The sequence below is a fragment of the Oryx dammah genome, unplaced genomic scaffold (assembly GCF_014754425.2).
Source record: "Oryx dammah isolate SB20612 unplaced genomic scaffold, SCBI_Odam_1.1 HiC_scaffold_20, whole genome shotgun sequence".
Classification (NCBI taxonomy): domain Eukaryota; kingdom Metazoa; phylum Chordata; class Mammalia; order Artiodactyla; family Bovidae; genus Oryx; species Oryx dammah.
The window spans coordinates 67,666,200-67,693,393 of NW_024070204.1; positions in this window are offsets into that span (position 1 = coordinate 67,666,200).

Consider the following 27,194-nt stretch of genomic DNA (forward strand, 5'->3'; position numbering starts at 1 on the left):
TAGAACATGTGCTCTTGTAAGTGGCGCAATGCTTCCCATTCTATAGTCACAGAAACTGAGGCCAGAAGAAGACGGAATTGTCCTACACAGCAGGACATCAGAGAACATGTATTCGCTGATGAGAAAAAGTCTGGGCTTCGGTGCTCTGTGACAACCTAGAAGGGTGGGATGGGGTGGAAGGTGGGAGGGAGGTTCAAGAGGGAGAGTGATATGCATACCTATGGCTGATTCAAGTTGATGTGCGGCAGAAACTAACACAACATTGTAAAGCAATTATCCTCCAATTAAAAAAAAAAAGTCTGGGCTTCCCCTGACCACCGCAGAAACTGTACCCTACCTTTCATAGCTGGACTCTGAGATCACCCAGATCTGGGTTTAATCCTGGATGAGTGACCTTGGCCAAGTGACTTCACCTCTTGGAGCCTCGGTTTCCTCACACGTGACATGGCGCCGGCCTTCCGCCTCTCGTGCAATCGTGTGGGGTGTGAAGGGGAGGGTGACTTGCAGGGGAGCCAGGAAGATCATTCCGGTCACTCCATCCCCTTCCAGCCAGGACTGGAGACGTGGGCAGTAGGAACACAAGCAGAGCAGAGGCTGAGGCTGAGGAATGGAGGGTGAAAGACAAAAATGAACTGGGGAGGTGGGGGAGTTCCACCAAAGGGCTAAAGAAGACCGCCATTCTAGCTTAGTCCTGGGTGTGGTGGAGTGGTGAGGCAGAGACCCTTGAAGTCAAATAGCAAGGCTCCAATCTCGGCTCCACCACTTACTAGGTCTTACAGCTTGGGCAAATTACTTAACCTCTCCGAGTTTCTGCATCCCCATCTGTTCTGCGGATTAAATGAAATTCAGACCGAGCAGCCGACGTGTTTGCCACATGGCCCTCTGACACAAGGACGGTCACGTTTCTCTGTTCTAAGTCACATTAAATCTGGCTCCATCCCCAGTTGGCTGGCAGGATAGTCAGTCTTGGCTTTTTAGGGGTACAGAGTGGGGAGGAGCTTTGTTTCCCTAAAGCGGTGAAGAATTCTGGTAACGTTATGCAGCGCAAACATCAGACCCAGGCATCAGGTCTTCCTCACTTCTCCAAAGTTCCCAGGTCTGATGGAGGGCAAGGGCTTCTCTGCTCATGACATTAACTTCCTCGATGCCCATCTGGGCCATGGAAACTTCAAGGGCTTCTGACACCAAAGCAAGACAAGATCACCTTCATGGGTGTCTGACCTGTGCTATTACACATGGCCCTGTGCTCAGAAGGGCCCGGCTCTGGGTTTAATGTTCTTGTCACCATCTTGCAATTCTGAATACCTTTTGAATGAATGATCTGCATTTTTACTTTGCAGTGGGCCCTGCAGATCACATAGCTGGACCTGCTCCAAAGGTCCAGTCATGGTTGTTCTCATTGGAGACGGTACTCCCCAGGGGCCATTCGTGGGGGTAGGAGACCCCTGTCTGCTACATGTGGTGCCCACTGCCCTCCACCGCATACCCATCTTTGCAAATCTCACCCCCTTCACTTGGAACCAACCCCTTTCAGACAAGCAAGTTCTTAGTGTCTCCAATCCTAACATTTTGAAAACAGCAAAACCCCTTATCTCTCTCATGGACCAGGGATATCTTCATTCTCTAGGGGACAAAGCACCATTTCCTTCTTGAAAGGGAAAAAGAGGGAAATCCTCTTATCATTTCATGGTCAGCATCCATGAGCCTCTCACATAGCTCATCCCTCCACCAGAGAATTCGCCCCTGAGCGCTGGGTAATCATAACTCCCTTCTCAGTCCACATGATGAGGTTGGTGGGGATTCATGCTCCCATTTTACATATGAATAAACTAAGGCCCAGAAGGTTCAGAAACTTGCTAAAGATCACACAGCCTCCCAGCTTCCCTCTCTTTTCAAAATTTCTACAGTGTAGCAAATGTGTTAGTTGCTCAGTCCCGTCTTCCTCTTTGCGACCCCAGGGAGTATAGCCCACCAAGCTCCTCTGTCCATGGAGTTCTCTAGGCAAGAATCCTGGAGTGGGTAGCCATTCCTTTTTAGACCTAGCCAAAGAGGGGAGGATATGGGGCAAGAGTGGCACAGTTATTGTTGGTGTAAACTTTCAGTCCTCAAAATTAAAAGCCTTGGCTCAGTTTGTAACTGAGAGAAATCTAGACTGTGCCCTGTTATAGACCTAATCTATGACAAGAAAGTGAAGGTCTAAAGAGCTAACATCCTTTGTTCCTCACAACAGCTCTGTGAGGTGATATGTTCCTGCTCCCTTTTACCAGATGAGAAAACTAAGGTTTGAAGAAGCTCAGAATTGCACTCTCGCTTGAGGTTACACACAGCTCAAGAATCAGAAGCTGGGCAGGTATTGTCAGTTACAGCCCAGGAAGAAAACCTCAAGCTGCACCGTTCATCAGCTAGGAAGCCGAGAAGTGGCTTCTCCTAGCTCCATCGTGCTCTGCGATCGGGAAGACTCTCGTGGGAGATGCTGCGGTGCTCAGAGGATGGTTTCAATTTTCCAGCCATGGTCTGACCACTCATGTTTTTGAAAATTAAAAATTAAATCTTGGCTCCGAACCCAGAGCAAGAAAGCGGCTTTCTGCTGTTGGAGCCCTGCCCACTCGCCCTCATGAACTGGGGTTCGATATTGTGAGGGAAACAGCCATTTCAGCTGCCAACCAGTATATCATCCTCCCTGCAGCCCTTGAACCCAAGAGTTATTGCTGGGGCTGAGAGCTGGGCGGCTTCACCCTGGCGTTGATGAATTGAGAAGGCCTGGACATTCAGAGAATCTTTCAGAAATTCTGTGGGGGGCAGGATGGAGCTGGGTGCTGCGGGAAACTTGCCAATGAATGTGGGGTCAGACCATGAGGATGCTTATCCAGATGAGAGTCTGCAGCAGGAGCCCCGTGCCCTTGGGACAAGAGGATCTTGCAGACAATGCTCCTGCAGGAACTCCTGAGTCTCTCACAACTTCTTCCTCTGCCTGAAAGTGGAATCTCAGCCCCATGCAGTCGGCTCTACCTCTGAATAGTCCTCAGATCTGTTCACCCACCCGCTCTCGGCCTCCCTGCCCTCTGTTTTGCCCCCTCCACCGGGGCCGGGGCCCAACTACACTTCTGTATGAAAAACTTCCAGGGGGTCCCTGCTGCATAACCCTGACACATTTGAGGGTTCGGCTATGGCTTGGCTCCCTCCAGCCTAACCTCTTGCTATTTTTTTCCATGCCAGCCATGCCAACCCAGGAGAAGTTCCCTGAATATGCCATGATCTCTCCCACCTCTAGGCCTCTGCTTCTTCTGCCCTCTGCCTGGGATGCCCTTGCCCCTTCTCTGCCCAGAAAGGTCCTGCTCATCCATCTCAGCTCCACTGCAGTTTTCTTGGGTGCCTCCCTCACGCTGGCAGAAGTCAGCGTTTGCTTTGCAGTGGACAGGAGCCCCCTGAAGACAGGGCCTGGCTTCCAGGTTCTGTGCCCCAGGTTCCCAGCGCCGCATGTTTGTCAAATTAAAATCAAAGGAAATACTCTTTTGTGCATCTCCCAGGACTCCAGTCCAGCTGCCGTGGGGTTGAAGTGCCAGAAGTAGAAAAGGAAGAAGGGGAAATTCTCTCATCAGAATGACACACTGAGATCAGATTCTGATCAATACTTTTTGGTTCAATTTAAGTATTTCTTGAGCACATACTGTGGGGTCTAGGCTCCGTACGCAGCTCTGGGCTAGCTGTGGTTTGATTGGGCACTTATGGGAGGTGCCAAGAGACACTGCTTCCTGTGGGGGAGAGATGAAAGGAGAAGAATCAACAAGTTAGTGAGCAAATAAACGTGCAATTACAAACTGGGATAGGGCATGAAAGGGGAAGCTACAGGCTGCAAGAGAGTAGAGGGGCCTACTAGGATGGTGAGGTCAGGGCTGGCTGGGGGAGCTTCCTCAGCTATGCTGAGGTGCAGAGACCTTGAGGAAGGGTTTTCCAGGCCGAGTGGCCAGCCTTGGCAAAGGCTGGGAGGGGGAAAGTGCTTGGTTCTTGGGGGGACAGAAGAGGGGCTGGCATAGCTGGAGTGGAGTGAGGCAAGAGCAGGGGCAATGTGCACAAGTGCCTGCAGGCTCTCCTCGCGTCTTCCTTGGTGCTCAGGTCCTTGCTTGCCCTGAAGACCCTGGTCTTTGAACAGAAAGCTGCTTTCTTGGGAGGTGTGTGGTGCTGGCTCCTTGCATCCTTTATCTCACAGTGGGCTGTCTATTCTGTCCACCATTCTGTGCAGGGGGCCGGGAGGCCACGCCCAGTAGCAAGCTCGTTCTCCAGGGCCCGGAAGGAACGAGGCGTTTCCAGGTTTGGCCTTGGAGTTGGTATCTCCATGAGATCCCATCCTCAGGAGAGACGCAAGCACACTGCAACCCTGGGGAATGCAACCAAGGAATGCTGTAAGTGTCCCCCTGGGTGCTGGGTGACAAGAGGAGGAAGGCTCCCCAGACACCCACCAGGCAGAGGAGGGCAGTCTAGCTTAGTGCTTAAGAGACCACTGCCTGGGTGTGAAGACACATTTCACCATGTGACTATCAATAATCGTGAGTAACTGACTTGACCACTTGCCACCCTCCTTTCCTGTAAAGGAGAAAATGGGACATAGGGTCAACATGAGATGAAATGAGTTAATGAATGTCAAGTTCTTGAACAGTGCCTGGCTCACAGTAACAGTTCAATAGGCTTCAGATATTATTGCTTTTATTATGATTAGGCCATGCCATGTGGCATGTGGGATCTTAGTTTCCCAACCCAAGATTGAGCCCATGCCCTCTGCAACTGGAAGCACAGAGTCTTAACCACCGGACTGCCATGAAGTCCTCTTTTTTCTCTGTCGTTAATAACCAGGCTTCAGGTGTCTGGGGAATTGCCCACATCCCGCCAGCAGAGAGCGATGCGTGGAAAGGCCACAAGTCCTTCCCTGAAATGTGCGCCACAGTTTGACATCCGCGTGTCTAAGGCGTATTTGCTTTGTTGTACCCAGCCGCTGGTTCCCCAGGGAAAATTCTCACTGAGATTTATTGGGTACATGGACAGGTAGATATACCTGTTTATTTCTTCCTTCCCTCTAGCGTTTCCACCCAGGGAAGGTTGGGTGCTGTAATGGAAATCCAAGGTTTATGTTCTCATTAAACTCCATGAACAACCTGATCCTGTTTGCATCCATGTACATTTCACCCAGTTATCAAACTATCTGCCTTAACAAAACCAAAAAATTTTTAGAAATTCTTAAGCCCTTTTTATTGTTTGTTTTCCCTACAGCAGTTTTCCTCTGATTTAAAATCATGTGATTCCAGTGAAATATGATCCATATGTTTCTGATTCATTTCCTGATTAACTAATGATTGTAAAAAATGGCTTTGAAATGACAAACTTTAGTACAAAGTCTCCGCATCATTATTATTAACACTTAGACATCAAATGGCTCTTGTGAAAGATTTTGGCTCAGGGGCTTTTCTGGTCAAGTTTCTTTTTCTTTTTTTTGAATTCTCAGTGGCTGCTGCTGTTTCTCTTTTTCTCTCACTTCCTCCACTTCCTCGTCCTCCTTTTTTTCCTCTTTTGCATTTTTTGGTGAGGATTCATTAGAACTTGAGTCCTGGAAACTTACTTGAGATTTCGATTTATCCTGGTGAATAAAATTGCTTGTAAACTCACCTAAACAAGCCCAAGTTCCCATCACACAAAACATTCATGGCCTAGGGACATCCCTATCAATCCAATGGTTAAGCCCTCACCTTCAAATGTAGGGAGTGTGGGTTTGATCCCTGGTTGGGAGCTAAGATCTCACATGCCTTGCAGCCAAAAAACCAAAAAACATAAAAAAGAAGCAATATTGTAGCAAACTCAATAAGGACTTAAAAAAAGAAAAAAGGTCCACATTAAAAAAACAAAAACAAAAAAACCCTTAAAAACACTCATGACCTAAAAACCTGGGCAAACTTAGGTGAAGCTGTTGCAGGAAGAGACACACCTTCTAAGCCTGAAAGGGGGCTCTGGTATAGCACTCGAGAAATGACTTGTCCAGGGAGACACATATGCTGAGAAAGCAAGAGACTTCACTGGGAAGAGGCGCCCAGGCAGAGAGGAGGAGAGTAAGGGGACTCGATGGGCTGCTCTGCCATATTGCTCGCAGTCTCAGGGTTCACAGTGATGGAATTAGTTTCCGGGTTGTCTCTGCTCAATCATTCTGACTCAGGGCCCTTCCTTGTGGCGCACGTATTGCTCAGCCAATATGGATGCCAGCGAGAAGGATTCTGGGAGGTGGTAGGACATGTGATGTCTCCTTTTGACCTTTCCTGAATTCTTCCAGTTAGTGGTGGCTTATTAGTTCCCTGTTCCTTAGCAGGACCTCCTGTTGTAAAATAACGCACGCAGATGGTTACTACAGTGCCTGACCAGGGTGGGTGGTTTCAGTCAGTGCGCTTTCCCTAACAAAGCAAGTGGGAGCAGGTAGGACATTCAAAGCATATTCAGGTTAAAAACAAAACTCTAAGATTTCAAACCTGGGAATCAAGTCATCCGGGGATATATTTTTGAGATATTTAAAGAAGAAGAAGAAGAAGAAGAAAAAAGACTAGGGATAATGGTTGAATTTTATGTGAGAAAATTTATTTGTTCAAAAGTAAAAAGTTAAGGGATCCAAGGTCAAGGATGGATTTTTGTCTTCTTGTTTATTTTTATCCTGCATTCTTCCTTCTCGCCACATCACGCCCTTTGCCAAGTGCAGTGGAATTTTCTCTCCGTTGGCCCTCTCCCATCAACCCCGTGTCCTCTGTCTCGCCACAGCCCTTCTGTCTCTCACCAGAAATGGAGCCGTCACATCCACCTCTTCCCACTGGTCTCCTGGCCTCCATCCCCTCTGATGCTTGAAACCTGTCCACAGTCATGGCTTGTGTTTCTGAGCACTTCCAACGGACCATCTCTGTGCTCATCATGGGTCTGCCTTCAATCCTGCAGAGACTGGGGCATACCCTCCCCATTTCACAGAGGAGGACACTGAGAGGGAGTCTCCCCTCCCGGCAGGGCGGGAGGTCCAGCCTAGAGCCCTTGCCCTTGTTTATCAGGCCCTCCCTCCCCAGGAGCCTGACAGGCAGTTCAGCTCTGGAGCGTGGCCCCCAGGCCTGCAGGCCCCGGCCTGTCCCCCTGCAGCTGCATTTCACACTGCTCCCCCACGTGCTCTCTGGCCTCCAGCGCTGCCAGACACTTCTTCATGCGTCCACAGTCAGACACAGGCTGTTCCCTTGGAAGGAGGTGCACTTCTCCCAGTCCCAGCTCTGCTCAGCGCTCCTCTGCCCGTCGCTTAGGACCAAGCTCCCTGCAGGAGTCCTTCTCTGAACCGCCGTGGCCTGACCTACCTCGGGCTGGCATTGCCCATCTGCCAACTCAGCCTCTGCTATTCCTTCTCCACTGCCAGCACTGCTCCGTGCTGAGGCTGGCTCTCTCCTTCAGTTTCACGAGTGAGTGGTTGACCCAGACCTGGCCAATAGCCAAGCAGTGATTCCACCTCTGACCGTGGGAGACAGTAGCGCATCACTCCAGCAACTCCAAAGACACTCCATTCCAGGGACTTCCCTGGCAGTTCAGTGGCGTCGATTCCGGACTTCTACCACAGAGGCTATGGGTTCAGTCCATGGAGGGGGAACTAAGATTCTGCATGCCACACAGCCTAGCCAGAAAATAAACAAACAACAACAACAACGACAAAACTCTAAGACTAAAGTCAAACAAAGACTAAAGTTCAAGCTAAGGTCAAGGCCAGAAAAGCGCAGACTGAAGCTGGGGAGAGATTCCTGTTAGGTGTCTTTAGTTCCTGGATCAAGCCATGCTCAAAGCCATTCCCTGAGCTTATCTAAAACACGAGCCAATTACTCTCTGCCCCACACTGCCAGTCTGAGTGGGACTCCTGTCACTTGCCATGAGTCACAAAGAGTGCATCATCCATGATGACAATTCCCTCTCCTGTGCAACCTCAGGGCCAGCGTTCGCATCCATCGTCCCTACCCTCACCCAGCTGCAATTTGGGTACATTCACGTGTCTCTGCTCCTGGACTCGGAGCTTCTTGGGAACAAGGACTGTACCTTCTGGATCTCTGTTGTCTTGGCCTGTGATGAGAAGCAGCATAAACTTGGCAATTATAGTCATGGATTTTGAAGTCAATCAGACTCAGGTTCAAGTTCTGGCTCTGCCACCCACTGACTGTGCAGCTTCGGCCACTCTACCTCCTTGAGTCTCAATTTCCTGAACACTCATTATAAAGGGTCACTGGAAAGAATGAGGGAATTTCCTTAAGTCAGTGCCTGGCCTCTGTGAGGCATTTCCTAAGTGGTAGCTATGATGACTATTACGTGCGGGTCCCGTGGAGGCAATCCTATGGAAATCACAGACAAGTCTCGGCAGTGGTGCAGTCCAGGGACCGGCGTGCACATGAGCATCCCCAACAGTTGCCCTAAGCGCTGGCAGCATTGTTGCTGGACACCTGGAGACTCCGGCTGGGACAGGTTTAGGAGCACGGGAGGAAATGGACAGCTCCTTTCAACCCTCCCCTGAGGCCACAGCAGTTCACAAGCTGGGAATGGGCATGGGAATGTGGGCAGAAGACAGTCTACCCTCCCAAAGGCTCTCCTAAGGACTAGCACCCCTACACCCTCACTCCAGACTCAGACTGAGGGTTCCTAGATCTGGGGAGAAGTGCATGGTTAGAGCTCAGGTGCTGGACTCAGGCAGGCCTGGGTTGTAACCTTGACTCTCCACTTCCCCAGCTGTGTGTCTGTAGGGAAGTTACTTATCCTCTCTGAACATCTGCTTCCTGAGCTGCAAAATGAGTTGTTTACAAGAAAATTGAGATTGTAGTTTAAACTCTTAAACCAGTGCCAACAAGGATTATTATTAAGGATTAAAACAAACTCTGTGAGGATTCCAAGCCGCTGCTGTCCTGTCACCTGGGTAGCCATTTGGAGTTTGAATTCAGCAAGTGTCTGAATTAACGATAGGCCTGCAGGGCTTCAGCTCAGCCCCTTCCCCCTAGGGCACTGTGGTGGTGGAAAGCATGGATGCTAGAGTCCAGCTATACCCCTCTAAATTCAAGCTACTCCACTGCAAGCTACTCAACTTCCCCATGCCTCAGTTGCCTTGCCTGCAAAATGGGAATCATAACAGCATCTACCCAATTGGGTGGGCTTGAGGGTTAAACGGTTAAATATGAGCAAAATACTTGAACTGTGCCTGACCCATTGCAGGTGCTCAGTAAATATCAACTGTTAGTAATTTCTAGCATAATATAGTGAGTGCCCATCGCATTAGGAGACCTCCATCTCAGATGGAGGAACATGTGCTTGTCCTATGTATGTGAATAGTCTAAACGGGGGCCATAGTGATTCATAACAATAATGACATAGTGAGTTTTAAAGCAGGAGTGGCCAAGTTGCCTTGACTTGTTCAGTCACCAAGTCGTGTCCGACCATTTGTCACCTCGTGTACTGCAGCACGCCATGCTTCCCTGTCCATCACCAACTCCCAGAGTTTGCTTAAACTCATGTCCATTGAGTCGATAATGCCATCCAACCATCTTGTCCTCTGTCACCCCCTTCTCCTCCTGCCTTCGATCTTTCCCAGCATCAGGGTCTTTTCCAGTGAGCCAGCTCTTCACGTCAGGTGGCCAAAGCATTGCAGCTTCATCGTCAGTATCAGTCCTTCCCAGGAATATTCAGGGTTGATTTCCCTTAGGACTGACTAGCTTGATCTCTTTGCAGTCCAAAAGGATTCTCAAGAATCTTCTCCAGCACCACAACTTGAAAGCATCAATTCTTCGGCATTCAGCCTTCTTTATGGTGAAGGGCAAAAAGGCAAAGTACCAGGAGTTCTTGGACCAGACTCCTGCTTGCCGTAGAGCAGGTGGATCCAGGCCCTGAGAAAGTGGGTTTCTTTTGTGTGGTCTGCCCAGAAGAATAGCCCTCAAACCCAGTCTTGGCCATATGGGTCTGATAGAGGCTGGCACTTATCACATCCCACTTTCCAAGCAGGGGGATGAGAGGGAATATGGCCAAAGCTCAGAAATGATTTGTCCAGGGATGAGCATATGACCAAATCAGGGCCCCTTGCTGTGACTTTTCTTACTGGAGATGATGGGGAAGAGCTGTCTTTTCTGTACGCCTGAAACTGCCTGGGCCATGCTTGCAGCTTTATGGGGGAGCTGATCTGAGGGAAGGCAGCCAACATAACCTGGGGCAGTAGAGGTGCGAGGGAGAGAGGGCATGGAGAAGGGGGAAATGGGGAGTGGACTGGGGAGGGTGGGAGGGAGTGAGGAAGGAGACAGAGAGAAAGTCCTGAAGTTCCTTGTGTTTCCTGCTGATCGTTCCTTCTCGTGGCTCAGTTACAGGACCCAACACATCTCCTGGGTTGCTTCAGGTACCATGCTTCATAAACTCAAAAATGCCATTGACTCTAAGTTGCACCATTATTTAACATATCAATGAACTGCCAAAGGATTGAAAGGCATGATGATCAAATGTTAGGTTGGGGGAGAAGGGGTGTGCTTGAAGAGATGAATATAGTAGTCCAGAGTGGGCTTCTCTCACAAAAGAAAGAATCCAACTCATTCATGCGCCCTTCCTCCTACCCTGGACACTTGTGCTGGGCACAGAAGGCCTGTGGTGACTTCACTTCTTATGGGATTTTGGAGGGAGGAGAAGGAAGGAAGAAAAGCGGCCTCTACAGCTTTGGAAGTGGAAGAACGAGGTGCAAAGGCTCCCATCTCATAAATAGCCAAGTTGTGAGCTCTGGGCTGAGGCAAACAGTGGAAAGTCTAAGGAAGCACCTACTGTATGCTGGAGAGACTCATTTTTCACATCAGCCCTTGCAAGAGTGTCTCAGGTTTACAGACGAGGAAAGCAGGACCTGCTCCGACCCACTCGCTGGGCCAAGGTCAGGCAGCAGATGCCACATGGCCGAGATCGCAGTGCGTCCCAGCATACAGCATCCTTTCCCACCTAGGGCTTAGCTGACTCCATGTGTTTGGTTCTATTGATCCCGAAAATTGTCAGACAAGACACAGGTACTTCCCTGGTGGTCTGGTGGTTAAGAATCTACAACACAGGGGATGTGGGTTCAATCCCTGGGGACTGAAGTAAGATGTGGGGAAGTAAGATCCCGCATGCCATGAAGTAGCTAAGCCTTCGTGCCATAACTAGAGTGCCTGCATGACACAGCTAAGAGCCGATGCAGCCTAATAATTTTTTTTAAAAGACACACTCCCATGAGAAGAGAAAGCAAAAGTGTGACAGGGCAATGCTGTCCCTGTGTGACCAAGAACAGTGCTCTTCTCCCAACATTCCTAGAAATTTAGGGGGAAATTTAGGGGCCAGCCACTGATCTCTCCCCACAGCCATCAGCTGTCCCATTTTCATCTGAATGTCTCTAGGTATAAGGAGAGGATGCAAGGTGCTGAGGGCTGTCATTAGCTCATGGCATGTCACTTCCCTCTATGGACCTCAATTTCCTTGGCTCTAAAATGACAGTGGTGAACACTAGATCAGCTCACCTTGAAGGGCTCTTCCAGCGTATATACGAACCTCATCATTGTTTTCCAAGGCATATGTGAACCTCCGTCACTATCTTCGCTGAAGCATTTTGTGATTTGTAGAGATCTCAGTAGACCCTCTGACCCAGCAGTCCTCAACTGGCGCTTCTCCTGGTGCACCTGTTCCACGGGGGCCACACACGTGTCCTCCCACGCACGGTCCCATGGGGGACTCCCACGTTTTATCCCCTCCCTCGCACTCAAGACAGCACATGAGCATGCAAATGAGGAGGGATAACATTGTCGAAGGGCTAACCCTGGAGAAACTAAGTTCTCTGATTTTTAACTCAAATCCCGTGAAATACCAGGGCTTTGTTATTAGCACATAATTACCTTGCCAGGTTTCTTCCAACTGATTCTGACCCACAAGGTTGTCTAGACACAGTGGATCAAAGCCGCAGCTGTCTTAAGTCCAAGGGGAGACAGCCCTGGCTTTAGATTTACCAAGGAGCAAAAGCAGATGGTATTTTAATAGCTGGTATCAAAATTCCTCCTAAGAAGAGAATTATGTTTTAACATTGACTGAATCAAAGGAGGTAGGATGCTGAGGGTCCTGGAGAGGGCGGGGCGCTTCTGAGAGGAGACCTTGGTTACCCATCAGAGACGGGGATGGGGGTGGGGGTGGGGGGTGAGTGGAGAGGTGAGGGGAGAGGCGGGGAGTGGAGGAAAGGAGAGGAGAGGGGTGAGGACATGAGTCAGCAAGAGGAGGGAAGGTTCTGCTGTGTTGGGTGTCTCTCCGCCCTGTAATTCCCAAATATTCAGATGCTCCTCTAAACTTACCTGTGTATATGTGTGTGCGCGCATGATGAATTCAGCAGCACGATGATGCTCTCAGGCCACACACATATACACAGAGTATGGAAGCCAAGAAGGAAGCAGATGATGAGACTTCAAACCTCTGAAAATGTGCAGAAACCCCAGAAAGTTCTAAACTGCTCCAGCATTGGGCCTGGGGGTTTCAGGCAGTCCTAGTTAGACCTATGTAGCTATCAAACCTACTCCCCATCCGACATGTAGGTTTTCACCCATTTTACAGATGGTGAGACAAGAGGGCTTGTCAAAACTCAGCAAAAGTGGTGCATTCCTTCCATTGGGTCCTGATTACATATATGTGTTCCCTGTGGGTTCCTGATCCTAAGTTTCTTTATCTTCTCTCAAGTCCTAGCTTATTCACCAACTTAGTAAATCCCTAGATAATCCTAGCTTCTGTCCTTCCTCAGCATTTAGGCATTTAGGTTTTTATTTTGAAATAACTTTAAGTTTACAAAAGAGCTGTCAAGATAGTAAGAGAGTCCCCACAAACCCTCTACCCAGCTTCCCCTAAGGTTAACATCTTTCATAACATTTATCTCAACTAAGAATGTTGACATCCCCTGTAAACAAAGCTACTCACAGTGCATTGACTTTATTTGAATTTTGCTAGTCTTTCCCCCTAGGGTCCTCTTTCTCTTGCAGGCTCCCATCCAGGACACCACGTTGCATTTATTCATCATATTGCCTTGGTTTCCTCCAATTTGTGAAAGCTCCCCAGTCTTTCCTTGCTTTGCATGACACTGAATACCATACTGGTTGGCTCTCTGTTAATGCATTTATTGATCCACCTGGTTGACCCATCAGTTCATGGTGTCAGACTCTATGCCAGGCACTGGGGGCTCAGAAATGAATCAGGAGAGGTGCCTGACCTCAAGGAGCTCACAGACAAGGAGACTGTCAGAGCTAGAGCATGAAATCAGAGTGATAAAAGCACGGTAGAGGAAGGCCCAGCATCTCCAGGAATGACATTGTCATCAGCAGGGTCCAAAGTGCAAAGGGGATGGAGGTGTGGGAGGAAAGGCTGAGTGCCTCTCCTTTTGTCTTTCTGAAAAGCCCTTAGCAAACTTTTCCTTACATCTCCTTGGCCAGAATCAAATGTCCAGTCCTAGATCAATCACTGAAAAGAAGAAATGGAAGGGCCGAAACTGGCTTAGAACGATCCAGACTAACTTTTGGAAGCAGAGCACCATCGGGATACTGTTTTCTGAGGAAGAGGCCAGAATGGTTCTTGGATGGGTACCTGCCGCAGGCCCTTCAGTTGCTCTGGAAGTTTTTCACTGGGTAAATAATACTGCCTTAAACAGTCTTTTGCATAAAGATTTTCCCACATTTAAAATGGTCTCCTGGATTTCCCTGGTGGTCCCGTGGTTAAGAGTCTGTCTACTAATGACGGGGACACGGGTCTTGACTCCCAGGCAGGGAGGACACCACACGCTTCAGAGCCTCAGTGCCCACGCGCCTCAGCTTCTAAAGCCCGCACGCCGTAGGCCTGAGCTCTGCGACAGGAGAAGCCGGGGAACGGGAGCTCCAGGAGCAGTCCCTGCTCCGAGCAACCAGAAGAAGCCTGCACAGCCGCAAAGACCCAGCGCGGCAAGGGAAATTACTTTTAAGAATAAATAAAAATAAGACGGCTTCCTTGGTAAGGTGGTCGGACACACACACATACACAAACACACACACACACAGATGCACACACCTCAGTGTTCCCTTAGCCAGGTTTTATCTTGGGGATTGAGGCTGGAGGCACTGAGTCAGAGGAATTATCAGCGTCTCAGTGCCCCGGAGCTGCGCCTGCCCTCTGGCTAGCTGTCACAGGTCTCTGTCTTAGCCGATCACCTGGAGTGTGTGAGTGGCTGGCCAGGGTTAACAATTTTTGGCTGTGTGCCTTGGGACAGACTATTATCAGCTGATAAAGACAATCTGATTACTTCCATATTTTCCCTTTTCTACTTTTATTTTGGCTTATCCTTGGAATATTTTTTGAGCTCTAGTCTAGTCTAGTCAAAACACTCCAGCCAATCCCAACCTCAGAGTGCAAAAACCCAACTTAAACAATTTAGAACAAAACCTTAAGTCAACCAACAGACCTGATTTTTCTATTAGCCACTTCTCTGGAAATCCTCCAACATGCACTTTAAATTAGGGACTGGATTAAACCTCACTGCTGCCCACCAGGAGCTGCACCAGGAACCAGATTTAATGAACCTCGACCATTAGATTCCCAGAAGTGAAATCTGTTGGTCAAATGGCATGATAATCATTGAGTTCTGTGTTAGTTAGGATAGGTATTGCTAGCTGCGATAGAAGAGAAACTCTAAATTCCAATGACTTAACCTAGTAGAAATTCCTATCTGGTGCAGTAAAGTCTCATCAGCAGTTCTTGGCCAAACAGCCTTCCAGGTGGTGATTCAGGGACCCAGGATCCTTGTCTCTTGCTGCACATCCTCCATGGAAGATCTATGGCCCCAGACCCTCTCCATTCGCCCAGTGCATAGGGAAAGACAGTCTATAGGATTGTGTGTGGGACCTGGGCATGCACTCACCATCTTTACTCACCTAGAGGCCAGGACTCACATGAGCACACCAGTGCAAGAGAGGCCAAGCAAGGGAATCTAGTTGTGTGCCCAGGAGAAAAGGAATAATCTACTACTTTTGTCAAAGACACCTACCTGTGCTAAGTGCTTTAATACATTACTTTGTATGGTGGGTATTAGATCCCTAATTTAGTGGAAGAGAAAACTGGGACTCAGAGGGGCACAATAGCCCTGCCCAAGGCCACACAGCTAGTAAGCGACAGAATAAAACTATCTTCTACATCATCTGTAATTCCTTTCATGTTTAGGTATTTAATCCACTTGGAATCCACCTTTTCACGTGCTTTAAGGTGGGGGTCCAGTTTCATTTTTCTCCAGTTTTTCCCAAACCATATGGTAGATAATTTTTTACAACACCTGATGCAATAAATCTTTTTTTCAAAAGGTTTAGGCTGATTTACATTCTTATTGTTGTGCAAGAGCACCAATTTCACTTCACCCTCTTTAACACTAGGCATTATTATCATTTTTAAAATCAGTTCTCTTTGAAGACAGAAAAGTGGTAACAAATTTATTGGCTTGCCAATGAGATTGCTTTCTCCCTTTTATCCCCCAGTATACTTCTTCCTTTGTGAATTATTTATTTGAATTCTTTTTTCATTTGTCTAGTAGGTCTGGCTAACTTCCTCGTCTCTCTCTGTACATATATACATATATACAGTATGAGTTCTTTATATAATAGAGATATGATGCCTTTGCCAGGCATTTTGACTGCATACATTTTCCTGTCCTTTTTTATGTACAGATGTGCTACATTTTTCTGTAGTCAATTCTGTCCATCTCTTTCTTTGTGATCTTTTCTGATGCATCTAAGTTTAACCAGCTTTTTCTCCCTAGAGGTCTGATAAATATTCAAATCTTTTCCCCTCTATGGTTTGATTTTTTAAAAAATATTCCATTCTTCAGCACATCTGGAATGCATTTCAGCCTGTGGTATGATACAAAAGGTTTATAATTTGCAAGAGGAGGGAGCCTCATTTACACTTGCAAGTTTCCTTCTCTCCCTTCTTGAGCTGCTTCTCTTTTCCAGGCCAAAAAGCAAAGATACCATAAGTTATAGGAAGGCAGGCAAGGCTGTGGGTATTTCCTCCTAATTAAAGAGATTATTGTTGTTGTGCATAATTAAACATTTACTGTATAGGAGAGTTCTCTGTGCTTTGTGCTTTGCACAACTTATGGCACTAGAATGAGTCATCACACATCCCTATGAGATAGAAATTATTACCCCTATTTTACAGATGAGGAAAACTGAGGTTTAAGTAACTTGCCCAAGATCACACACTAGGGTGATTGTTATTTTTTTCTTCACTTCCTCTGGTTATTCATGAACTTGCCTTCTAGTTGTTCATTTAAAATGTGCTTGTTTGCTTGAAATTAAGGTATAGATGATCAGCTTAAAAACAGAAAACCTTGAAATGTTCAAGAGTTCCCAAAGGAGAAAAGGACATTAAAGAGGACCTAGAAACTCCCCAAAGAGGTTGGCACCATTCCATTGGCCAATAACCATTGGTGTCTTGCTAAATACGAAATTGATATTATCTGGCTTTTAGAAAGATTGGTTCCAGGAATAGTAATCAAGAACTTACTCAAGTCTAAATAAATGGGGTGATCTGGCCTGGAATAGAGACTGATTTATTTTGTGTTCCTGTTTTAGAAAGATTTCTGTTTTTGTGAACCTGGAAGATCCTCAGTGAAGGGAAGGGAAGGAGGACTAAACAGAAACGAGGTGGGAAAACATGAACGAACATGAAACCCCACTAGGAGGACTGTGGCTCTTGCCACATCACTTGCTGCGCTTCAGCATCCTGTTCAACGGAACCAGGGCTTCCCTCGGGGGCTCAGCTGATGACCCGCCTGCCAATGCAGGAGACACAAGAGACCTGGGTTCAGTCCCTGGGTCAGGAAGATCCCCTAGGGGAGGAAATGCCAGCCGCTCCAGTGTTCTTGCCTGGAGAATTCCACAAGCCTGGTGGGCTACATTCCACGGGGTCACAAAGCGTCAGACATGATTGAACGCACAGGCATGCACGCAAAATGGAACTGATGGTTATAACCCCTGGTTTACAGAACTACCCATGCTAAGGACAATGTGAAACGCAATCCTTAAAACAGAATCCAGGTGTGCCATGTGTCTGGGCCTGAATTAAGAGCTAGTGCTGCCCTCTCCCAGGTGACTCCCGGAGAGGTCCAATGTTGCTGCTGTTGTTGGGTGGCCCTATGAGGACAGCACAATTATGAAGATTTGCTGACATGCTGAAATTCACCAAAGATGTGTGCTTGAAAGCAGACTAGTAAAGTCTCCTGAGTCAGGAAAAGAAGGAAGATGCTGGAGAGGCAAGGAGGGGGATATAGTTTGTGTTCAAGGTGTTTATAACAAGGTGTCTGCGTGGTCCTCTGAACAACTGGGTCAAGTCAATGTTATTTTCCCATCTGTAGATGTAGGAAGAAGCCTGAGGGATGTTCAACACCCAGCTCAAGTCCATATAGGATTCAACTCCAGGTCTTCTGGATGGTAAAGCCTGGGGGATCTCAGAGAACATGGGTGGTAAATCCCACAAGGGATCCCAGGCAGTTCTGACCAGAGAATGGGAAGGTCTTCCCTCCTAGCAAGGATGCTCAGCAAGGCTGTGGCCTTCCAAGCCAGAAGAGTGATCAGCTCCCTGAAAAGGTGGATACAGGAAGCAAGAAACTTCCTCAAAGCATGGATACAGTTTGGGTCTCTGAGCTGTGTCAGAGAAATGTATCCTCTAGGTCAGGGTCCTGATTACAGCCCTGTTTGCCTCAGTTAAACATAATCCACCCTAGGCCATTTTAGAAGAAGGCAATGGCACCCCACTCCAGTACTCTTGCCTGGAAAATCCCATGGATGGAGGAGCCTGGTGGGTTGAGTCCATGGGGTCACTGAGAGTCGGACATGACTGAGCGACTTCACTTTCATCTTTCACTTTCATGCATTGGAGAAGGAAATGGCAACCCACTCCAGTGTTCTTGCCTGGAGAATCCCAGGGATGGGGGAGCCTGGTGGGCTGCCGTCTATGGGGTCGCACAGAGTTGGACACGACTGATGTGACTTAGCAGCAGCAGCAGCAGGCCATTTTAACTTGGCAGAGCGGTAGAAAACGGATTTCAAGAACAGTTTGAGTCAAGTCATTTCTCTGTAAGCTACAAAAGAATCCAGATTTCATACTTCTTTAGGTTTAAATTGATACTTAAAGGATTTAAAACTTTCAGAATTGGTGGTGGTGGTGGCTGGGGGCACAGGTACAAAGCCCAGAATGGAGATAGAGCAGTGCTGGATGCTGGAACAGCTCTCCTGCCAAGAATATCTCCCTGCTTGGAACAGTTGTCAATGCAAGTGAGTATTTTATGGTTTGTCTCTTTGATTGCCAATTTCAAAGAAATCTGAACATAGAGTGTTTGAAAAACACATAGAAATATAAAGAACTAGAGAAAAAAAAATCACCCGCAATCCTATCAGTCAGTAATAACCACTTTATGTTGTGGTATTTCTCTCTCTAGAGTTTCTTTCTGGGTTTTTATTTTTAAAATAAATGTGATACCTGGCTCCAGACCTATGTACTTCCCAGACTGGATGAGATGAGGCCCATTCCATCCTGAAACTATATACTTTTCTAAATATAAAATCCAATATGCTCATTAGTTCAGTTCAGTCACTCAGTTATGTCCGACTCTGCAACACCATGGACTGCAGCACGCCAGGCCTCCCTGTCCATCGCCAACTCCCAGAGTTTACTCAAATTCATGTCCATTGAGTCGGTGATGCCATCCAACCATCTCATCCTCTGTTGTCCCCTCCTCCTCCCGCCTTCAATCTTTTCCAGCATCAGAGTCAGTTCTTCCCATCAGGTGGCCAAAGTACTGGAGTTTCAGCTTCAGCATTCAGGACTGATTTCCTTTAGGATGGACTGGTTTGATCTCCTTGCAGTCCAAGGGACTCTCAAGAGTCTTCTCCAACACCACAGTTCAAAAGCATCAATTCTTCGGTGCTCATTAGAGAAAATCTAAAAGTTTCAGAAAAAGAAAGAAGGAAAATAAATTAAAATCCCTTTACCCAGATAAGTAACACTGGAGTGAATTTCCTTCTTGTCTTTTTTCTTTGCATTTCTTTGGTTATAATATATATATATTTTTACTTAATTTTTCATTCTATTTTGTTTTCTTAAGTTCATATCATAAGCATTCTCTCATGTTATTGTATATTCTCCATAAACATGTATCTTTCAAGGCTACATAATATTCCTTGGGATGGGTATTATAAAACTTAACTATTTCATTGTTGATGAACATTTGATTTTCTGTGAATTCTTTTTTTTTTTAATTAATTAATTTATTTGACTTCACCCAGTCAGTTTTGGCCCTTGAGATCTTCCATCTTCATTGTGGCGTGCAGGATCTTTAGTTGTGGCTTAAGAAGTCTTAATGGTGGCATGTGGGATCCAGTTCCCTGACCAGGGATCACACCTGGGCCCCCTGTATTGGGAGTGCAGAGTCTTAACCACTGGATCACCAGGGAAGTCTCTGTGAATCCTTTTTTGAAAATCTTTGCCCACAGCTCTTTTATTTCTTTAGGTTTGAGTCCTTCAAGATGAATTACTGGGTAAAAGCATATACATCTTTTAGAGAGTACAAATCTTTTCCTATATATTGTCACACGTTCCTTTGGAAAGTTCTTAACTGAAGCACTTGGGGAGTACTTCCTTCATTATACCCTTGACGGCTCTGCCTATTTCACTTTGTAAAAAAATGTTGCTGTTGAATAGGTGAATTTTTATTACTGAGCTAAGATCCCAAATAGTTGGTACCTTCACTAGGCATGGCTGTGCACTGTTAACTCTTGACTCAGTTTCGCCATTCTTATGACAAGTGTTTGTTAAATTTGGAGGATGATTTCAAGTTCTCAAAGTTGGAAATACTGGTTAACATTCCAGTTTCAGCTCTTCAAGTTTCTATTTCCTCATCTGTAGAATGGGAATAATACCTAACCTAGACAATCATGGTGATGATAGAAAAAAAAAAAAAGAAAGAAAATAACAACAATAAAAATATATAAATCACTTAGCGCCATGCCAGCAGATACCTGGTGAATATTACTTCCTTCCTTCTTTATCCTCAACTTGGAAACCATTTGAAAAGTTAGGAAAAGTAGTATTAAAATACTGGATTTCTAGTTGTGGAAATCAAAGCTCAGAGAAGCTAAGTGTCTTTCCTAAAGTCACAATGACCAGTAAATGACAAAGTGAGGTTCACAACACTGTCTCAAGATGGGGTTTCACTGGGCAACCGCAGGATACGGTCTTCACATCTGTTTTATTTGGCCCACGAAGCCAAAGTAAGAAAATAGAATAAAATCAAATAAAGCCAACACTGAAAATGAGATTTCACATCCACATATGATTTCTGGTTTCTCTCAAGAAATCATTAGATCTGGTGATAGGGGAGGGAGAGTAGAATGGTGACTGGCCGGTTTGCAACAGCCACGGACTTCCAATCCACCAAGTCTGCTCAAAGAGTGCGCCCAGGTTGCCGGTTCCCAGTTCCCGCCTGGCTTGCGGTGAACTGAAGCTGGCGACCCCTGCTCTGACCCAGCTGACATCGCTCCCAGGGTTTCTGGCTCCCCGGTCCCAGGCTGGCCGCAGGCTCCTGGCTAACCTCGCACTGCGTGTGTGCGCGATGGCCTGAGATGCCGTGAGGACTGCCCACCGAGCCGGTCCGTGTAGTCCAGGAATGTGAACGTACATTGTTCTCCGCCCAACCGCATGCATGCGGGCTGAGCTCACCCTGGCCCGCTGCCTCCTTCCCCCAATCTCTCCAATTAAAAACATATTACCTTCCCACTCCGCCCGGAGCAGCCCTGGGCCGCAGCTTTATTTTATAAACACATTTAGACAAGTTCAAAAAGGAATGATTCATACTGGACCTAAGCACTACTAAACGCCAGGGCTGCTGAGCATTTTCGCAGGGAAAGCATCCTGAGCGGGACCAGGCCTGGCCCTTGGGGGGTATCATCTCTCCTGCTCGAAGGCCAGGGATTACCTGTCCGCAGCTGGAAGGACTTACCCGCAAGGCCACTTTTCGGCACCCCCAGCCCAGAGCCAGTCACCACGGGCTCCTGGAAGAGAGGGGTGCAGGGCCCAGGCCCTCCCCCAGGCAGAGACATCCTTTGATCCCCTACTCGCTCGCCTCCCATCCAGGGCTCCCCCTCCATTCCTCCTTTCTTGCTCCTGTGCAGCTCTGTCCCCCAGCAGGCTCCCAGATGCACCTTCCTACTCTGGATTTGAATTCCTTCCTTCTACGCTCTCCATTCTTAGAGAGCAAGTACTGGAGAGTCTTGCACGCTCCCCTCCACAAGGCCTAGCTCAGTGCTTGGCAGATGGAGGGGCACAGGCAGGTGCCAAAATGATAATGATTGAGGCTCTTGGGTAGGGAGTGTTGACTGGGGGCCAGGCATGGACCTGAGAAATTTACACCTATTCTTTAATTCTCACAGAAATGCAATGGAGTATGTGCTGTTTGCTATAAATCCATTTTCAGAGGTGAGGAAATTGAGGAATAGATTTCAGCTGAACTCTACCCATGGGTATCTCTTAATAGTCATAAATGGAAGTGTCCTTGGATGATTCGTTCTTATCACCTGATTTTTACAGATGGAGAAACTGAGGCCCAGAGAGGAAGAGGGATTTTCCCAAGATTGGAAGAGGAGGGAGCCACCCTGGCCCCTTATCATGCCTCTAGCATCCTCCCTACACATAGCAGGAGTCTGGTGAGGTATCCTGAATGAATGAACCAATGACTATATGAGTGTCTTTATGGGACTCTCCTCAGTTCAGTTCAGTCGCTCAGTCGTGTCCGACTCTTTGCGACCCCATGAATCGCAGCACGCCAGGCCTCCCTGTCCATCACCATCTCCTGCAGTTCACTCAGACTCATGTCCATCGAGTCCATGATGCCATCCAGCCATCTCATCCTCGGATGTCCCCTTCTCCTCATGCCCCCAATCCCTCCCAGCATCAGAGTCTTTTCCAATGAGTCAACTCTTCACATGAGGTGGCCAAAGTACTGGAGCTTCAGCTTTAGCATCATTCCTTCCAAATAAATCCCAGGGTTGATCTCCTTCAGAATGGACTTGTTGGATCTCCTTGCAGTCCAAGGGACTCTCAAGAGTCTTCTCCAACACCACAGTTCAAAAGCATCAATTCTTCGGCGCTCAGCTTTCTTCACAGTCCAACTCTCACATCCATACATGACCACTGGAGAAGCATAGCCTTGACTAGACGGACCTTTGTTGGCAAAGTAATGTCTCTGCTTTTGAATATGCTATCTAGGTTGGTCATAACTTTTCTTCCAAGGAGTAAGCTTCTTTTAATTTCATGGCTGCAGTCACCATCTGCAGTGATTTTGGAGCCCGGAAAAATAAAGTCTGACACTGTTTCCACTGTTTCCCCCTCTATTTGCCATGAAGTGATGGGACCGGATGCCATGATCTTCGTTTTCTGAATGTTGAGCTTTAAGCCAACTTTTTCACTCTCCACTTTCACTTTCATCAAGAGGCTTTTTAGTTCCTCTTCTCTTTCTGCCATAAGGGTGGTGTCATCTGCATATCTGAGGTTCTTGATATTTCTCCCGGCAATCTTGATTCCAGCTTGTGTTTCTTCCAGTCCAGCATTTCTCATGATGTACTCTGCATATAATTTAAATAAGCAGGGTGACAATATACAGCCTTGACGTACTCCTTTTCCTATTTGGAACCAGTCTGTTGTTCCATGTCCAGTTCTAACTGTTGCTTCCTGACCTGCATACAGATTTCTCAAGAGGCAGATTAGGTGATCTGGTATTCCTATCTCTTGAAGAATTTTCCACAGTTTATTATGATCCACACAGTCAAAGGCTTTGGCATAGTCAATAAAGCAGAAATAGATGTTTTTCTGGAACTCTCTTGCTTCTTCCATGATCCAGTGGATGTTGGCAATTTGATCTCTTGTTCCTCTGCCTTTTCTAAAACCAGCTTGAACATCAGGGAGTTCACGGTTCACGTATTGCTGAAGCCTAGCTTGGAGAATTTTGAGCATTACTTTACTAGCATGTGAGATGAGTGCAATTGTGTGGTAGTTTGAGCATTCTTTGGCATTGCCTTTCTTTGGGATTGGAATGAAAACTGATCTTTTCCAGTCCTGTGGCCACTGCTGAGTTTTCCAAATTTGCTGGCATATTGAGTGCAGCACTTTCACAGCATCATCTTTCAGGATTTGAAACAGCTCCACTGGAATTCCATCACCTCCACTAGCTTTGTTCATAGTGATGCTTTCTAAGGCCCACTTGACTTCACTTTCCAAGATGTCTGGCTCTAGATTAGTGATCACATCATCATGATTATCTGGGTCGTGAAGATCTTTTTTGTACCGTTCTTCTGTGTATTCTTGCTACCTCTTCTTAATATCTTCTGCTTCTATTAGGTCCAGACCATTTCTGTCCTTTATCGAGATCATCCTTGCATGAAATGTTCCCTTGGTATCTCTAATTTTCTTAAAGAGATCTCTAGTCTTTCCCATTCTGTTCTTTTCCTCTATTTCTTTGCATTGATCGCTGAAGAAGGCTTTCTTATCTCTTCTTGCTATTCTTTGGAACTCTGCATTCAGATGCTTATATCTTTCCTTTTCTCCTCTCTTCTGTTCACAGCTATTTGTAAGGCCTCCCCAGACAGCCATTTTGCTTCTTTGCATTTCTTTTCCATGGGGATGGTCTTGATCCCTGTCTCCTGCACAGTGTCACGAACCTCATTCCATAGTTCATCAGGCACTCTATCTATCAGATCTAGTCCCTTAAATCTATTTCTCACTTCCACTGTACAATCATAAGGGATTTGATTTAGATCATACCTGAATGGTCTAACAGTTTTCCCTACTTTCTTCAATTTGAGTCTGAATTTGGTAATAAGGAGTTCATGATCTGAGCCACAGTCAGCTCCTGGTCTTGTTTTTGTTGACTGTATAGAGCGTCTCCATCTTTGGCTGCAAAGAATATAATCAATCTGATTTTGATGTTGACCATCTGGTGATGTCCATGTGTAGAGTCTTCTCTTGTTTTGTTGGAAGAGGGTGTTTGCTATGACCAGTGCATTTTCTTGGCAAAACTCTATTAGTCTTTGCCCTGCTTCATTCCACATTCCAAGGCCAAATTTGCCTGTTACTTCAGGTGTTTCTTGACTTCCTACTTTTGTATTCCAGTCCCCTATAATGAAAAGGACATCTTTTTTGGGTGTTAGTTCTAAAAGGTCTTGTAGGTCTTCATAAAACCATTCAACTTCAGTTTCTTCAGCATTACTGGTTGGGGCATAGACTTGGATAACTGTGATATTGAATGGTTGCCTTGGAGATGAACAGAGATCATTCTGTCGTTTTTGAGATTGCATCCAAGTACTGCATTTTGGACTCTTTTGTTGACCATGATGGCTACTCCATTTCTTCTGAGGGATTCCTGCCCGCAGTAGTAGATATAATGGTCATCTGAGTTAAATTCACCCATTCCAGTCCATTTTGGTTCACTGATTCCTAGAATGTTGATGTTCACCCTTGCCATCTCTTGTTTGACCACCTCCAATTTGCCTTGATTCATGGACCTGACTCGGGCCATAATTACTGTGATGGTATCTTACTCATACCTGAATCCCTAGTGCTAAGCTCCAGACCCACACTGAAGGTCCTCTCTCAGTATATGTTGAAGTATAAGTTAGTCCCTTCTTGTGCCTTTAGCCCCTGGAGCTTAGCCCTTAATTCCCACTTTATGGGTATGGTTTTTAATTTGCCGCCATCACCTGGAGGGTGAGGTGTCTCCTCTCTCCCTTGTATGGGAAGCCGTGCTCATCATGCAGAGGGGCTGAGCTCATGGATGCCCACTCACTTATTCTTGCCCTCATTACTTTATAGTGAGCAAATACTGTGTACTGGGCACTGTGCCAGGTGCCAGCCAAGCACAGTGATGCAAAGGGACTCTGCCCCCAGAAATCACCTCTATAACACCCACAATGGCCATCTCTGCCTCTGCTCACTGTCTGGGATAGGCAGAGTTTCTCTAACTGTGGGGAGTCTAGGAGAAGGAGGTTTCCCAAAGTCTATCATCTTCTCTGCCCATTCTTCACCAGTCCTCCTAAGCCCAGTCTTTCTAATGATGGCAGTCCCCAGGAGCAGGAACCTGTCAGCTGGATTCTGCTCATTCGTCTAGTCATTCAACAAATGTCTACTGAGTGCCTACTGTGTGCCAAGTCCTATGATGATAAGAGATATCCTGTCCTTAGGATCATACTTGCTAGAAAGGTCTGCCTAAGTCAGAAGTATTGGGGGCCAAGTAACCAAATTTAGCTTGGCTCAGATTGGGGGGGGACATTATTGTCCAAATACTGGGATGGCCCTGGGCACGGCTAGGAGTCTTTCTCTACATCTCTTCTCTTTGCCTGCCAGTTCTGTCTCTCCTTCTCAGAGCTGATGTTTTTGCCCTGAAAAGATGTGGCCACTGTCAATATAGGGCTCACAGATTCCCAGGGAGGCAAATAAGAGAATACCAGGGGACTACAAGAATACCAGGTGGTGTCCAGTCATACCGGGTGGCTACAAGAATCTGCTTTCTGTGTTGTTCTCTTGGTCTCCTAGCTATCTTGGCCAGTTTCATCGTGATTCCTATACCTGTGAGTCCGGTTCATAGGCAATTTGAGAGTGAGGTCAATGAGTGCATTTTTAAAGTTAATTTTTGTTGGAGTATAGTTGTTTCTTTTTTGGAGAAGGAAATGGTTATCTACCCTAGTATTCTTGCCTGGGAAATCCCAAGGAATGAGGAGCCTGGCGGTCTACAGTCCATGGGATTGCAAAGCGCTGGACACAACTTAGCAACTGAACAACAACAACATAGTTGCTTTACAACGCTGCGTTAGTTTCTGCTGTACATCAGAGTGAATCTGGTGTACGCATACATACATCCCTTCTTGTTTGGATTTCCTTTCCATTTAGCTTACCACAATACACTGAGTAGAGTTACCTTGCTATATGGGGCTTCCCTGATGGCTCAGAGAGTAAAGAATCTGCCTAATATGCAGGAGACCCAAGTTTGATCCCTGGGTCAGGAAGATCCCCTGGAGAAAGGAATGGCTACCCACTCCAATATTCTTGTCTGGAGAATTCCATGGACAGAGGAGCCTGGCAGGCTTCAGTGTTTGGAGCTCACAGACTCTTCTCCTATCATCACCTTTCATGTGATTCTGCTCTAATAGCTGCCATTCTCTGCAGTCCAAACAACTACCATGTCAGTTCCAAATTTCAAATTCCTGGGGAACAACTGGAATGGACCTTGTGTGAGTCACACACTCATCCTGCACAAAGAGCAGGGCCAAGAGGTGTGGTCGTATCGTCCTAACAAGACAGCAGGAACTCTCATACATTGCCGGTGGGAAGACAGCCACTTTGGAGGACTGTTTGGAAGTTTCTTACAAAACTAAATATACTCTTCCCATACAACCCAGGAATTGTGCACCTTGTAATTTACTCAATTTTTTTTTCTATTTACCCACATTTTTTACCACAAACATTCTGCACATGAATGTTTCAGTTCAGTTCAGTCGCTCAGTTGTGTCTGACTCTTTGCAACCCCACGGACTGCAGCATGCCAGCCTTCCCTGTCCATCACCAACTCCCGGAGTTCACTCAAACTCATGTCCATCGAGTCAGTGATGCCATCCAGCCATCTCATCCTCTGTCGTCCCCTTCTCCTCCTGCCCCCAATCCCTCCTAGCATCAGAGTCTTTTCCAATGAGTCAACTCTTCACATGAGATGGCCAGAGTATTAGAGTTTCAGCTTTAGCATCACTCCTTCCAAAGAAATCCCAGGGCTGATATCCTTCAGAATGGACTGGTTGGATCTCCTTGCAGTCCAAGGGACTCTCAAGAGTCTTCTCCAAAACCACAGTTCAAAAGCGTCAATTCTTCGGCACTCAGCTTTCTTCACAGTCCAACTCTCACATCCATACGTGACCACTGGAAAAACAATGGCCTTGACTAGATGGACCTTTGTTGGCAAAGTAATGTCTCTGCTTTTGAATATGCTATCTAGGTTGGTCATAACTTTTCTTCCAAGAAGTAAGCATCTTTTAATTTCATGGCTGCAGTCACCATCTGCAGTGATTTTGGAACCCAGAAAAATATTTCCCATG